General features: G+C 45.9%; 2 protein-coding genes across 2 annotated transcripts in view; one reads left to right on the top strand and one right to left on the bottom strand.

Moving 5' to 3' along the window:
- Window positions 1-17,294, bottom strand: part of DKK3 (dickkopf Wnt signaling pathway inhibitor 3) — a 194,901-nt gene that overhangs the window by 174,349 nt on the left and 3,258 nt on the right. The gene's annotated exons all lie outside the window — the stretch shown is intronic.
- The window catches only part of MICAL2 (microtubule associated monooxygenase, calponin and LIM domain containing 2), a gene marked incomplete at its 3' end in the record, with an annotated part of 301,381 nt that continues 285,168 nt past the window's right edge, over window positions 1,082-17,294 (top strand). The window contains exon 1 of the mRNA XM_088460527.1: window positions 1,082-1,207. The remainder of the gene's footprint in view (window positions 1,208-17,294) is intronic.

Here is a 17,294-nt window from a genome sequence, read left to right as displayed (position 1 = left end):
TATTGCATCATACAGGTTTGCAATCAGACCCAGCCATCAAGCCAGTGTTTCCTGTGATCAGAGGGGAGTACTCCCATGTCCTTACACAAAGACACTTTGCGGCTCAATCTCAGCATCTTGTGCCCGGTTGGGGGGGGATTTCAATGACACAACCTTAGAGTAGTGGAGGAGCCCGGCCCAGCCCAATAGATCTGGTTGTAGTATGGGCGCTATTCAGCTTGGTTCGCACGCAGCCGGTCGATGTTTGTGTTCCGCGCATGCAGTGCACGTGTGCTAACTGGCCGCTGCGATTGAAGTGAGCACTCAGTCCAATCACATAGCGGTTGACATGAAGTGACCTGTTAGAGGTGGAGAGGCGGGGTGGTCGGCGGAACGCAGGCGTGCACTGTTAACGGGACATACATAATTATGCCCTTGCGATTGTATACGCTGGCAGAGGTCTAGATAGCGACATGAAGTTTAGCAGTTTGTGAGGTAGGGTCAGGTCAACCACAACTTCGCGAATGGTTCCGATGTTACCGCTGACTTGCGGATGTATGTAATGGGAAGTGGGCGGTTTTATACAGTGATGGGCGTCTTGGTATAGAGCTGCGGTTGCCGGGCGATTGCATTCATTAGCATATTTTCACAGTTTGTGTGAACGCAGCCGTGCGATCCGCGCTGAATCAGGCCCTTTATGTCCTGTTACATACACCTACCGGCTAGCCCTGTCCTATTACCTCCCATCATAGCCAGGAGTCCCCTGGGTGTTATTACAGAGAGATGGGCTTTATGTAGTATCATGTTGCAGAAATATATATATATATATACACACACACACACACACACACACACACACATCATGTAAAATATAGAACTTCAGATAAGTTTGTATCAGATCATTTGTCTTTACAAGCAACAAACTAGCAAGGAAAGAAAATCTGTATTTACATAGGACGCCCAGCAGTAGACTGACAGCTGGAGGCGGGCCCTGCAGCCTGTCAGTCAGCCCAGACTCTGTCCTGTGGTTGGCTAAGTGCAGACAGACGCACCCACCTAGTGCCACTCCCACTACACTACACACAGGGAGTAGCAGCAATGTGAGCTGAGCTGTCAGACTGCGCTGACTGCTGCTGGGATCTATATATACACCCTACACACTGACACTGGGAGACCATGGCTGAGGGTCCTGCTCCCCCCTATATGGAGCTCTAGGAGTCATCTCATGGTAAGAATCATGTGTTTGTGCAGTCAGGGACCCCAGGGACAGAGGGCACAGCACATACCCACTGCTGTCAGCTCCTAGCCCATGGTCCTGGTATCATATGTTATATTTCAGGGGCAGGAGGCACTATCCCACTGTCACTGGCTCTGTATATAGAGGTAGTGTGTATCAGGGGCAGGAGGCACTATCCCACTGTCACTGGCTCTGTATATAGAGGTAGTGTGTATCAGGGGCAGGAGGCACTATCCCACTGTCACTGGCTCTGTATATAGAGGTAGTGTGTATCAGGGGCAGGAGGCACTATCCCACTGTCACTGGCTCTGTATATAGAGGTAGTGTGTATCAGGGGCAGGAGGCACTATCCCACTGTCACTGGCTCTGTATATAGAGGTAGTGTGTATCAGGGGCAGGAGGCACTATCCCACTGTCACTGGCTCTGTATATAGAGGTAGTGTATCAGGGGCATTACCCCTAGTACAGGGGGTACTCCCCAGTAATAGGGGCAGTATTCCCAGTATCAGGGGCATTACACCTAGTACGGGGGGTACTCCCCAGTAATAGGGGCAGAATTCTCAGTATCAGGGGCATTACACCTAGTACGGGGGGGGGGGGGGGTACTCCCCAGTAATAGGGGCAGTATTCCCAGTATCAGGGGCATTACACCTAGTACGGGGGGGGGGGGTACTCCCCAGTAATAGGGGCAGAATTCTCAGTATCAGGGGCATTACACCTAGTACGGGGGGGTACTCCCCAGTAATAGGGGCAGAATTCTCAGTATCAGGGGCATTACACCTAGTACGGGGGGGGGGGTACTCCCCAGTAATAGGGGCAGTATTCCCAGTATCAGGGGCATTACACCTAGTACGGGGGGGGGGTACTCCCCAGTAATAGGGGCAGTATTCCCAGTATCAGGGGCATTACACCTAGTACGGGGGGGGGTACTCCCCAGTAATAGGGGCAGAATTCTCAGTATCAGGGGCATTACACCTAGTACGGGGGGGTACTCCCCAGTAATAGGGGCAGTATTCCCAGTATCAGGGGCATTACACCTAGTACGGGGGGGGTACTCCCCAGTAATAGGGGCAGAATTCTCAGTATCAGGGGCATTACACCTAGTACGGGGGGGGGGGGGGTACTCCCCAGTAATAGGGGCAGTATTCCCAGTATCAGTACCTGATGTAGGAGATATTAGGTTCCTGGGTATATTAGACCTGTAGTAGGAGCTTTGTATAACTGGGATACCTCATACTTGGTAGAAAAGTTGCTGTGTTTGGGATCTTGTTCCCAGGTGTCATTCAGGTCCTGATAAATCATTTATTCATCGCCTTTGTGTATTTAACGCGCTGAAAGCCACACTGACAGCTAAACCCCCAATACAAGGGACACATCCCCCAGCTTCTTACTGTAATGTATTGAGCAATGTACAGTCACTTCCTCTATCACTTCCACAAGTCTCTACACAAAACGGAATAATATCCATAAGGGGGAGCTGACTGTCAGTTACATAGTAACTAGGTTATCACAAGCCTGGGAGATAGCATTCTGCACGCTGAGCACTGACTGTCCTTCCAGGACCTGTGTCTGTCATCTAGATCCAAATCCTGTATCCTACAAATATGGTATTAATAATGCACTATGCAGCATGGGCAGGAACACAGTGCTTGTAACATTAATAATGATAATCGCCTCAGGAACAGAGCTCTGTTTACAACTGCAGAAATTATATTTATATATATATATATATATATACACACATACACATCTCAGAAATCAATTTATTCCCTACAAGAGATAGTTGGACTTGGCCAACACCCTACAAATGTGCTAGAAAGATGATAAAATGTCATATTTGCAGATAATTATCAGGGAGGCTGTGCTCCTATCTCTTAGGTTAGCTTTACTGATACCCAGAAGTGAACAAATAAGATATACATGTATACATGATCTTACATACTAATTACTGGACATAGGATCACACCCTAATTTGCTGCACCCCTTTCCCTGGACCAAAGTAATGTCAGCGAAGGGCGTCAGCCTTATCGGACACTTGCACAGTATAAAGTCCTTATTTGACGAGCTGGTGAAAGTTCTGAATGAGTATTACCTGCGATAAATGTGATTACAGCTGATGCTGGACATAGACACGGGCCAGAAATATAAATAAATAAATTATATATATATATTTATTTATTTAGTTTGGTATAGTCTGTGTACCGGGGCGCACGGCTTCCCATGGAGAGAAATGACCATGTGTTCCCAGGTGTCGCTGTGCGGCATTCTCTCACACACTGACCCGTGGCTGATTTTCAGGGTAACGTCGCTGTGTCAGAGCTCTCAGGAGCATTACACACATTACCTGGAAGTTCTCTGCCTAAATGAACTGAGCTTTCATTTATATTGGCCTAGTGCACAGGTTCTCAAACTGGGTCCTCAAACAGTGCATGTTTTCAGGTCTCCTCACAGAATCACAAGTGAAATCATTTTCTACACCTGTGGATCTTTTAAAATGTGTCAATGAGTGATGAATACACCTGTGCACCTGCCAGGAGACCTGGAAAATGTGACCTGTGTGGGGTCCTGAGGACAGAGCGGGTCATTCAGACCCGCTCGCAAGCAGGTCGATGTTTGGCGAATGCGCACGACGGAGGGAGCTCAGTCGTGCGCATGCACGAGACCCGGCGAGCGACGAGGAATACGTCGCTCGAGGTCTCTCACCAAAGGGGGCATGCTGTCGATGGTGACTGACAGCACGCCCCCATTGGTGGGCGTGCCTGCCAGACGGAGGCGTTCCCATGGGAACGCCAACCGTCTGAGTCCGGCCCCACTGACATCACTAGTGATGTCAGTGGGAGTGATTTTGGCTCTGATAGAGCCAAAATCACTCCTGGGCTTGCGGCAGCGAGATCCTACCGCAGGGTCTCGTCGCAAGCCCGATGGAAAGACCATCGTGACCATCATCATGGCGGCTCGCTATAGCTGTGGGTGGTCACCCACAGCTATACGAGCGGCCAGAAGGCCGCTCCATTTTTAGGGAGGAGGGCCCTGATTCAGGCCTAGTGCACAGTACCACTTCTCACTGCAAGCTACGTACATGCTTTCCTCAGAACAACAACAACAAGAGCAAACAGTCTTATTCTGTATGTAGAGTACGCACGATGTGACAAGAGCACGTCTCGCGGTCTCTATGGTGGTTGTAATACTCTGAAGTTGGGTTTGTTGTGCATTTAAACATGACCGCATAGTAAGGCTGCTCTTGTTCTGAATGCAATTCTCAATATCTATTTGTATATATGTATACAACAGGATTTGTTCACTTGATTCATTGATGTTAGGGATCCTTTATGGCTTTAGATGTATACTATATACCCTTCCATTGTTTGGCATCTGTGGTTTTTGTTATTGCAGGTTCTCACAATCATTCAGCTACGGCCATTTTGTCGGCCATTTTTGAAACAGCAATGTTAATAAAGGCAAAACGCGCCGCTCTCTTTCTTTCATTGGCAGTTTTAAAAACGGCTGCCATTTTACACATCCTCCACTCAGTACATTTATCCCTTTAATTCTAACTGGCGGAATCTGTGCTGTAATACTGGCAGTAAATGTAGCACAGGTGGACAACTGCACAGTACTACTTCTCGTGTGCTTTGTGCTGGGTGTAATGATTAGCATCTATTATCTAAAGCTGCATACGCACACACAACGATTTTGTTACCAACGATTTTATGAACGATTTTCTGTCAGATTTTTTGAAGTGCAATGAACGATTTTTTTGAACTACAAACGATTTTTGCATATTCCCTTAATGAAAATCGTTGAGTTGACAAGTCTGACTGAACTACAAACGTGAACGCGAATGAACAATTGTTCATAGTTTGACTCAGAAAGTGAACGATTTTTTCAAACGATTATCGTTAAACGATATCGATTAACAATAATCGTTCAAAGAATCGTTGTGTGTGTATGCAGCTTTAGCGATACATACGCAGCTCTGCACAGGCCCATATTAGGGGATAATTAGCAAGGCCGCAGCACAGGGCATAGAGGGTTTAGCTCCCTTGTGACATCACAGGTGTGGGCGGCGAGGCTGGCACGGGACACAATGTCACCCTACTACGCCCCTGACTGTGCTGTACAGCTCTTGCCAGTTCTTCTTCATATGGCATTGGGCTAAGCTTGGTAAATTGGCGCAGGCCGCGTTTACCACTGACAATAATGGGGACTGAGCTCAGCATTTGCCTAACGCAGGAGTTGTCACTGGGATCTCCCATGTTAGGCTTTTCTAAACTTGCAGGCGTTACCGTGTGGGTATTGGCCTAATAAAGAGACCTATAGAGAAGCGTCCCTCTCCTTCTGGAGTTCTGTACCTAATATACAGGGACAACGTTCAGCTTTACATATTTGTCGCTGTTTTTTTGTCCCGGTATTACAACATTAACCAACAATAAAATCCCTCTTTTCGCACAGGTAAAGGAATGGTTATAGTTACAATATTAATAAATACAGGGACATGATATGATGGGGAATGTAGCCAAGAGCCCACAGAAATTATCAAATGTCACAGACTGCTTCTGTATGTACAACTCAGCCTATATAATACTGCGTGTACAGCTCAGCCTATATAATACTGCGTGTGCAGCTCAGCCTATATAATACTGCGTGTGCAGCTCAGCCTATATAATACTGCGTGTGCAGCTCAGCCTATATAATACTGCGTGTGCAGCTCAGCCTATATAATACTGCGTGTGCAGCTCAGCCTATATAATACTGCGTGTGCAGCTCAGCCTATATAATACTGCGTGTGCAGCTCAGCCTATATAATACTGCGTGTGCAGCTCAGCCTATATAATACTGCGTGTGCAGCTCAGCCTATATAATACTGTATGTGCAGCTCAGCCTATATAATACTGTATGTGCAGCTCAGCCTATATAATACTGTATGTACAGCTCAGCCTATATAATACTGTATGTACAGCTCAGCCTATATAATACTGTATGTACAGCTCAGCCTATATAATACTGTATGTACAGCTCAGCCTATATAATACTGTATGTACAGCTCAGCCTATATAATACTGTATGTACAGCTCAGCCTATATAATACTGTATGTACAGCTCAGCCTATATAAGTGCTGTATGTACAGCTCAGCCTATATAAGTGCTGTATGTACAGCTCAGCCTATATAATACTGTATGTACAGCTCAGCCTATATAATACTGTATGTACAGCTCAGCCTATATAATACTGTATGTACAGCTCAGCCTATATAATACTGTATGTACAGCTCAGCCTATATAAGTGCTGTATGTACAGCTCAGCCTATATAAGTGCTGTATGTACAGCTCAGCCTATATAATACTGTATGTACAGCTCAGCCTATATAATACTGTATGTACAGCTCAGCCTATATAATACTGTATGTACAGCTCAGCCTATATAATACTGTATGTACAGCTCAGCCTATATAATACTGTATGTACAGCTCAGCCTATATAATACTGTATGTACAGCTCAGCCTATATAATACTGTATGTACAGCTCAGCCTATATAATACTGTATGTACAGCTCAGCCTATATAATACTGTATGTACAGCTCAGCCTATATAAGTGCTGTATGTACAGCTCAGCCTATATAAGTGCTGTATGTACAGCTCAGCCTATATAAGTGCTGTATGTACAGCTCAGCCTATATAATACTGTATGTACAGCTCAGCCTATATAATACTGTATGTACAGCTCAGCCTATATAAGGGCATCAGTATATATAAATAAGTGTTAGTAATAAATGCATGCCTGCCTATACTGATAATTACCTTTTGATAGTGCATTTTACATGAAAAATACATTAACAACTCGCACACTCACCTCTTCCTTGCTAAATGAGGATACACACAGACTGGCATGTGCTTATTGGCATATTAATAAATGATTATATAGAGCCCTCTCTTTATGGTCCATGTGTACAGGATGTGATGTCATACACACTACAGGAAGTGATGACACACACACACACTCTCTCTACAGGAAGTGATGACACACACACTCTCTACAGGAAGTGATGTCATACACACACTCTCTACAGGAAGTGATGTCACACACACTCTCTACAGGAAGTGATGTCATACACACTACAGGAAGTGATGACACACACACACACACACACACACACACTCTCTACAGGAAGTGATGTCATACACACTACATGTAAGTGTAATATTTGCATTGAACCCCAGCAACCGACCAGCAAAGTTACTAAATGTCTGTCTCAGAGACTAGGAATAAATGGGTGTATAATGTGACCTGGCTGCACCATACGTTACATGTGATTGCTGAGACCATGCACCAGCATCCTGTCACTTGCAGTTCAGCCTGTCCCCGCTGACATTGCCACATCTACCACAAGATCTCTTATTTAGGTTGAGAAGCAGAAAGTGAGAGAGCACAATGTGACCCCACATCCGTTTCCCTCTCTGCACTTTCTGCTCTGCCTAAAAATCAGACTATAATAAACACCATATTGCAAATCTTACTTCATAAGAATAAGGGGCAGATTTAATTAGACTCGAGCTGCCGCTGGGACCTTGCACTGCGCCCATAAGCGCAGACCCTCCATGGCGCCTTCCACCTGGTGCACAATGCTCCGCTCCTGGACTTCTTATGTCATTTACTATTGCAGTCACCGGTGGTGAAACCCCCTTCTCACCAACTCATTGGTTCCATACCGGTGACTGCAATAGTAATTCACATGGGAGGTACAGGAACGGAGCATTGTGTACCAGGGGGGTCTGTAAGTGCAATTATTGGAGCTCATTACTAAAGCCAGGTACACACTACAAGATTATCTGCCCAATATGGCTGGAACAGCAATCTGGTAATGTATAGGAGCAAATGACAACCGGCCATTAGCTCCCAAACGCAGGAAAACGGGCAAAAATATTAATTCGGATAAAATGGATTAAATCCAATTTGTCTAAACTACAGTCATCGTCTGTTTCTGGTGTTTGGGAGCAAATGGTGAATTGTCACCTGCTCCTATACAGCACCAGAATTGTGTTCCAAGCAGCCAGCTAGTTGGATGGTTGGACAGAGAATGTGTCGGTGTATGGCCAGACTCACACCTCCAGAGAATGAGCGAGAGGCGCATCCCGCAATGTCAGCGGAAGCATCGTGCAGGTAGTGGATTTGGCCCCTCCCAGGCTCTGTCATGGCCGCCTATGATGGACAAAGCCTTCCAAAGATCATAGAGGAAATTTCCACTAATACTTCATCTACCTTCCACGTCTGACATGTTTGCAGAACTTAAAAACCATGTTGAAATTCCGAGGTCTTTAGTTCGACGATAATGCGTTATTAGATCATGTCTTCTTACTTAGCACACAAAGCCCTGTTGCTATGTGATGTCCACCCTAGCAACCAGTACTGACACGGTCCTATTATCTCCAGGACACACTACAGCCGTCCATGGACCTTCTGTAAAAGAGAATTGTACACTATTCCTCCTGAGAGAGGCTAGAATTCATCTAGTTGTATTTATAAAGCTTACCTTTAATTAGAGATAGATAGATAGATAGATAGATATATATCTTACATACCAGATATAGGGGGAGATGCACTAAGCCGTGGAGATAAAGTACCAACCAATCGGCTCCTGTCATTTTTGAAACACATTCTATAAGATGGCAGTTAGTAGCTGACTGGTTGGTACGTTATCTGTATAGGTGCCTACACACTAGGTGATATTTTACACAATTTGCCTGATTGACACATCGGAACGACAAATTGTGTAAAATATGTCCAAATCGTGATTGTCCACTCACGATGCTGATGCGCGTCCCCGCTGGTCGTACATCGCATCTTCAGATCTTGCCTGCTGCAGGCAAAATCCGCCAATCTCAGACACGACGCACTAGAATAGGTAGGAGGCGCGATAGATCACTTGTCACATTGGACACTTTTTAACACCAAATAGTGTCCAGGACTGCCGGGGTGATGTCAGGGGAAATCGGACACGAGATCGCATCATGACCACATCGCATAGTGTGTTGGCACCTTTAGGCTTAGTGAACAGACCCCATAATCACAATCCAAACAATGTATCTGCAAATACGTACATGCAACTCGGGGACATATAGCAACAAAGGTTCCCTGACTCTACATGGAACATAAATACACGCCCTATATAGTTTCATGTGGAGTAATGCCAGGAAAGATTTCATTTGTTGGAGTTTTGTGGTGACTTCAGGCCTGAGTCAGCAGTGCACTGGGAATCTGCGCATGTGCAGAATGGGTCTACGAGGCTGCCAGTGACGGAGATTTCCTGGCCTCTTCCTCTAATCTGCGGCGGCCGGCTGCAGGACCCCATGGGTCACGCAGTCGGCCGATGGTCCGCAGAGTATCCAATGCTGCGTTGGACAGCGCAGATCGGATACGTAATGCAGCAGGAGGCGTGATGCTGTATTACCATATCTGCAAGGATCACAATTGCAAAACTGCCTGGGTGCATAAATCATATCTATAGTGTATATCTATATATCTATCTATCTATCTATCTATATATATATATATATATATATATATATATATATATATAGCGCGCCTGCGTGTATACATCATACAGTATATCTATAGCCTGCGCGCATACATCCTATATCTATAGCCTGCGTGCATACATCCTATATCTATAGCCTGCGTGCATACATCATACAGTATATCTATAGCCTGCGTGTATACATCATATACAGTCAGGTGCATAAATATTGGGACAGTGACAGAATTTTCATATTTTGCCCTCTATTCACCACCACAATGGCTTTGAAATTAAACAAACAAGATGAGCTTCACCTGCAGACTTTCAGATGTAATTTGAGGGTAATTACATCCAAATCAGGTGAACGTTGTAGGAATTACAACGGTTTCTATATGTGCCTCCCACTTTTTAAGGGGCCAAAAGTAATGGGACAAACTAAACAATCCTAAATCCAACTTTCACTTTGTAATACTTTGTTGCAAATCCTTTGCAGGCAATTATAGCCTGAAGTCTGGAACGCATAGACATCACCAGACGCTGGGTTTCATCCCTGGTGATGCTCTGCCAGGCCTCTACTGCAAATGTCTTCAGTTCCTGCTTGTTCTTGGGGCATTTTCCCTTCAGTTTTGTCTTCATCAAGTGAAATGCATGCTCAATCGGATTCAGGTCAGGGGATCGACTTGGCCATTGCATAACATTCCACTTTTTAGCCTTAAAAAACTCTTTGGTTGCTTTTGCAGTATGCTTCGGGTCATTGTCCATTTGCACTGTGAAGCGCCGTCCAATGAGTTCTGAAGCATTTGACTGAATATGAGCATATAATATTGCCCGAAACACTTCAGAATTCATTCTGCTGCTTTTGTCAACAGTCACATCATCAATAAATACAAGGAACCAGTTCCATTGGCAGCCATACATGCCCATGCCATGACACTACCACCACCATGCTTCACTGATGAGGTGGTATGTTTTGGATCATGAGCAGTTCCTTTCCTTCTCCATACTCTTCTCTTCCCATCACTCTGGTACAAGTTGATCTTTGTCTCATCTGTCCATAGGATGTTGTTCCAGAACTGTAATGGCTTTTTTGGATGTTGTTTGGCAAACTCTAATCTGGTCTTCCTGTTTTTGAGGTTCACCAATGGTTTACATCTTGTGGTGAACCCTCTATATTCACTCTTGTGAAGTCTTCTCTTGATTGTTGACTTTGACACATATACACCTACCTCCTGGAGAGTGTTCTTGATTTGGCCAACTGTTGTGAAGGGGTTTTTCTTCACCAGGGAAATAATTCTTCTGTCATCCAACACAGTTGTTTTCCATGGTCTTCTGGGTCTTTTGGTGTTGCTGAGCTCTCCGATGCGTTCTTTTTTAATAATGTTCCAAACAGTTGATTTGGCCACACCTAATGTTTTTGCCATCTCTCTGATGGGTTTGTTTTGATTTCTCAGCCTAATGATGGCTTGCTTCACCGATAGTGACAGCTGTTTGGATCTCATATTGAGAGTCGACAGCAACTGATTCCAAATGCAAATGTCACACCTAGAATCAACTCCAGACCTTTTACCTGCTTAATTGATAATGAGATAACGAGGGAATAGCCCACACCTGTCCATGAAATAGCTTTTGAGTTTATAGTCCCATTACTTTTGGCCCCTTAAAAAGTGGGAGGCACATATAGAAACCGTTGTAATTCCTACACCGTTCCCTTGATTTGGATGATTTGGATGTAATTACCCTCAAATTAATTCGGAAAGTCTGCAGGTGAAGCACTTCTTGTTTGTTTCATTCCAAAGCCATTGTGGTGGTGAATAGAGGCCAAAATATGAAAATTCTGTCAATGTCCCAATATTTATGCACCTGACTATCTATAGCCTGCATGTATACATCATACAGTATATCTATAGCCTGCGTGTATACATCATATATCTATAGCCTGCATGTATACATCATACAGTATATCTATAGCATGCGTGTATACATCCTATATCTATAGCCTGCGTGCATACATCCTATATCTATAGCCTGCGTGTATACATCATATATCTATAGCCTGCATGTATCATATCTATAGCCTGCATGGATACATCATACAGTATATCTATAGCCTGCGTGTATACATCCTATATCTATAGCCTGCATACATCCTATATCTATAGCCTGCATGCAGCTTTGCAATTGCGGTCATTGCTGAATCAGGCCCTTTGCTGTGAAGTTGCTGAGATAAACCAGAGCTCGCTGATTGGGGAATTTGGCAGCCATGACAGTGTCACTCATGTCAGCAAATGTTGTGCGTTTTATAAGCAGGCGCAGTGATGGCTCCGCTCCACCTTTCTGCAGTGAGTTCTAAAGAAGGAAGGAACTTTAGACCTCACCATTAAAGGTAAACAGGGACAGCTGAATAATATATCAGTCTCCAGACCATGGATTGTGTATAATTACAAAGTACACAGCTCTGTTTACTCTATTAGTCATAGATAAAGCGGCTCCATGCATTGCAGAATGACCTCCAGCTCCCATGCACATTAATTCTAGCTCTAGTTTTATGGCAGTGGCATCTTACTCGGGTGCTGTAATGGCACGTACACACGGTACGATCAGTCAGCGATATCGCTGACTGATCGTCCTGCACCTTCCCAGGGTGTTGGATTATAGTTATCGTTCATCCAGCACACCACCAACGACGGACCAGCAACCAGCGATCAACGGTTACGGGTCTCTATGTATCCTGGTCGATAGCAACCAGGTTGCATGCACGGGCGATGGTAGATATAGTTATCGACCATATGTGCCCGCGCATCGCTCATCACCAACAAATGAACAATCTGAACGATAACAATATGGTCGATTTCATTACCGTTCATATCGTGCATTTTTATATAGTGCCGTCTGTACACACCCTAACAATTTTGTTGCATTAAATATCTGCCAGTAATCACCACCTGGCTGTAGGGGGTCTCCATTCATCATGGGTGCAAGAGGTGACCATCCTGAGCAAGCTGAGGCAGGAGGTGACCATCCTGAGCAAGCTGAGGCAGGAGGCGGCTTAGGCTTACTCAGATGTCCGATGCTGCAAACATTGTAACCAATAGTTGCGTTGTTGATCCTATCCTGCATCTTTGGACGCAGGCATCGGATCTAAGAAGCCAGCAAACGCGTCTAGCTCTGAATCAGGCAATATGGGTTGTACGCTATTCCATTCTCAGTGTTGATCACACTCGTAATTTATGTGCAAAAATATGCTAATGCTTGATAACAGACTCCGTGCCTGACATAGCGTGCGACGGGCTGTGCAAATGCTGCACCATCCACTTTCCCGATCTGCATTCAGAACACACCACCATCGATGCCCCATCTTACACTTGGAGTAAGTCCTGGGCTGCTCAGGATTCCGGAACATCTTTCTCTTTACAAATGGACTCTGAGACTGGTTTCAGCGATTGGGAATGTAGGTGCATTCGCAGACACACCCCTGTAACTCACATGACACGCCCACGGACCGGCCTCTTTTCACAAACTTTCGCCCACCTCCCTGACTCCACCCAGGACCGCCCATAGATCGCAGTAGTCTGCTCAGGACCTTGACATTGTGAATGCCGTCTCAGATTACAGCTGGCGCGTGCGTAGTGAGACTTTCCTCCGCATTTCACTAGTAGCAAAAAATCTCTACTGCGAAAAACATTGGCATAGCGCACATCAGGCCCTGTGTGCGGTCGTGCATACACCATACACAATGTGTACCACATTATTCATTATATCGCCCCATCTGATGTGCAGCACAGCTGATGGGGCGATGCGATGGACAGCCGGGAATGACTAATAGGACACACGCTCTATATGTTCCGCGCCGGAATGATATATTGGGCGATAAATCTTAAAGTGTATACCTAGCTTAACCCTAACGGTCCACTGCATCTATGTTTATTATTAAACTATCACCTGCTCCATCACCAACACCAAATCTGCAGCTCAGGGGCACTGCCTAAATTATTGCTGGTATAGGGCAAAAGCTATAATGCCATAACCATAGTATTTTGGTTATTTTTTGCTAGATTACTGGTATATGGATCTAAAAGTGCGCAATATGTACAAACAATGTTGTTACCTAGGAGACTAGAACATGGTTTACATGGACTGACATGGTCACTCAGTGTATACAGTATCATACATTGTGATCGTTTGTGGAAATAACTGACCATATTGAGTGATTGCCAACCTCTTTCCTCTTAACATTGGCAGCACTGTAACAGACACAATAGCCGTTGGCAATAACCTATCGCACAAATTCATCTCTTTAGTTATAACTTGTTTGGCAGATACCTATAGTCTGTACATGTGCGCTACCCTGGCTCACGCCATTTTTCTCTGCTACCTGAGAGCTCATGTACGCACATCGCTGTTTACTCCAAAACTCCACATCCTCTTCCATGGAGTCTGGTCATGGGAAATGCGCTCGTTTCCAATCAGATAGAGATAACGTAACTAGGGTAGTGTGACCTGTGCCATGGCCCTCTCTCAGGTGCACTATATTATATCCCTATTTATCCCCAGCATCTCCTGGCCTCTCCTATCTCTTCCCTGGCCCTTCCCCATGAGACCATGGCCCTCTCTCAGGTGCACTATATTATGTCCCTATTTATCCCCAGCATCTCCCGGCCTCCCCTATCTCTTCCCTGGCCCTACCCCATGAGGCCATGGCCCTCTCTCAGGTGCACTATATTATGTCCCTATTTATCCCCAGCATCTCCCGGCCTCCCCCATCTCTTCCCTGGCCCTTCCCCATGAGGCCATGGCCCTCTCTCAGGTGCACTATACTATGTCCCTATTTATCCCCAGCATCTCCTGGCCTCCCCTATCTCTTCCCCATGAGGCCATGGCCCTCTCTCAGGTGCGCTATATTATGTCCCTATTTATCCCCAGCATCTCCTGGCCTCCCCTATCTCTTCCCCATGAGGCCATGGCCCTCTCTCAGGTGCGCTATTTTATGTCCCTATTTATCCCCAGCATCTCCTGGCCTCTCCTATCTCTTTCCTGGCCCTTCCCCATGAGGCCATGGCCCTTTCTTAGGTGATTAGTATCATTGGGATGGCCAATGCTCCATCTACCTGCATTTTATAAGGAAAAGTGCTCTAAAAATCCCTTTAAAATATGAGACATGGAAGATATTCCTAATGTCCTCTTCTCCTTTTCACTAATTTAAGATATTAATGGCCAATATTGGAGAATAAAGAAAGAATCATTTAAGGGAGTAATGTAACCTCAGTTCCTGCACTAGTAGAATTGTGGGGGGCCCATGCCAGAGACTCCCCCCTCTTAGTGCGGTTCTTTTTACAGCTGAGATGTAACAGGCTATGCCAGTGGTTCACAAACTGTGCACACCGGCACCCTGGGGTGCCTCGGGACACTTGCAGGGGTGCCTGAGGTTGGTGGTCCAGCACCAAATCAAATTATTTATGGTCTATGTAATGTAAATATGTGGGCAAACAGAAGTACAAACCTGTCCCCATCACATAACTGAGCCTATGGATGACAGTAAGCACAATTGACTTCAGTTTACTAGTTCGCTACATTTATTTCTGAATTTCTCAATAACAAACAAACTTAGGGGTGCCGTGAAAACATTGCTGATACTCTAGGGCGCAGTGATTCAAAAAAGTTTGGGAACCACTGGGATATGCCAAAGGTCACAAATGCTGCACCTGCAGTCATTTGAGCTGCTGTGACCTCACTGAATGTACCAATCCATTGTTGTTCTGCAGAGTAAAACTGCAATCCGTTAGTCTGCTGTGTCAAAGAAGCTTTCCCTTACAGCGCAGTAACAGTACGGAGAGGTGAAACATGGACACATGATGTATAAAATTATCAATTGTTTCATGCACATTACTCATTCACAGCCTTTCACATATGTATTAATGTCAAATAGTGGTTTCATTTACACCTGAAACAACCACGCACCTAATTTGTCTGTGTTTTGGAGTTTACTAAAAATCCATCTGTGCCAAGATGAACAACGCCTGGCATTTATATTACGTGGCTTACATTACTGTTGCAACCCTGGGCATGTTCATTCAGAATGATAACATCTACGAGACTCTTCATAACCTGAGAATTATGGAGCAGAACTGATCATTAAGATGAGAAGCTAATGCAGATGGCATTTGTTTTTACATATTGGAAAATGCTCACCTCAGCTGTGCCAAACAGTTTCTTAACTCTCCAAGGATCCGTGGCACCGCTAGTTACATCACAGGAGCACGTGGTTGTATTAATATATGACACTGAGAACAGCTGTATCTTCATTTAGCAGCCTTACTAAACTGTTATTTTCTAAGATGTTTTTCCTATATGGCTGCTTCCTGTACATCCATTTCCTTTATACATGTGTAACCCGTGTCACTGGTATGCATACCCCTACCCTGGCTAGCTTATAGGGGTGGGCAATTAGTGACTAATAAGGGGTCCCTGCTCATGGAGGCTTACAGGAAAGTGTTTTCTTGTGTGGACACAGGTGAGGTTACGCCGTGGGTGCGCAGGACACAGGTGAGGTTACGCCGTGGGTGCGCAGGACACAGGTGAGGTTATAAGAAAGGGCACTTCTGCGCAAGCCCTAAAAGGGGGCATATCTTTATGACGCGTCCCCTTTTCATCACTCTTGGGGCGTGCCCGGCACTTGCGGCCATACCGCTGCACCGCCATTTTCCCCACCCGCGGGACACTGCGGCCCACGGAAAGGGACAGAACCCGCAGGCTGTTTCAGCGGGGCGCGCGTCGGAGGGCAGGGTGCTTTCTGCCCTTTAGAAATAGGGCAGGGCTTGGCACCCCGCTGAAACAGCCTAGTGGGAATGCTAGAGGTTATGCGGTGGGTGTTCAGTGCACAGGTGAGGTTATACAGTAGGTGTGTTTATTATATCACAGCTCAGTTTCTTTCTCCGACAGGACAAATCACACAGCTGCATCTCTCCGCCCCCCTTTCTCACATCACACAGCTGCATCTCTCCGCCCCCCCTTTCTCACATCACACAGCTGCATCTCTCCGCCCCCCCTTTCTCACATCACACAGCTGCATCTCTCCGCCCCCCCTTTCTCACATCACACAGCTGCATCACTCCGCCCCCCCTTTCTCACATCACACAGCTGCATCTCTCCGCCCCCCCTTTCTCACATCACACAGCTGCATCTCTCCGCCCCCCCTTTCTCACATCACACAGCTGCATCACTCCGCCCCCCCTTTCTCACATCACACAGCTGCATCACTCCGCCCCCCCTTTCTCACATCACACAGCTGCATCTCTCCGCCCCCCCTTTCTCACATCACACAGCTGCATCACTCCGCCCCCCCTTTCTCACATCACACAGCTGCATCACTCCGCCCCCCCTTTCTCACATCACACAGCTGCATCACTCCGCCCCCCCTTTCTCACATCACACAGCTGCATCACTCCGCCCCCCCTTTCTCACATCACACAGCTGCATCACTCCGCCCCGCTTTCTCACATCACACAGCTGCATCACTCCGCCCCCCTTTCTCACATCACACAGCTGCATCACTCCGCCCCCCTTTCTC

The sequence above is a fragment of the Taudactylus pleione genome, unplaced genomic scaffold (assembly GCF_031769625.1).
Source record: "Taudactylus pleione unplaced genomic scaffold, aTauple2 ptg000047l, whole genome shotgun sequence".
NCBI classification, from domain to species: domain Eukaryota; kingdom Metazoa; phylum Chordata; class Amphibia; order Anura; family Myobatrachidae; genus Taudactylus; species Taudactylus pleione.
Note: the sequence above shows the minus strand (reverse complement) of the source record. Positions and strands in the feature narration are given on the sequence as shown.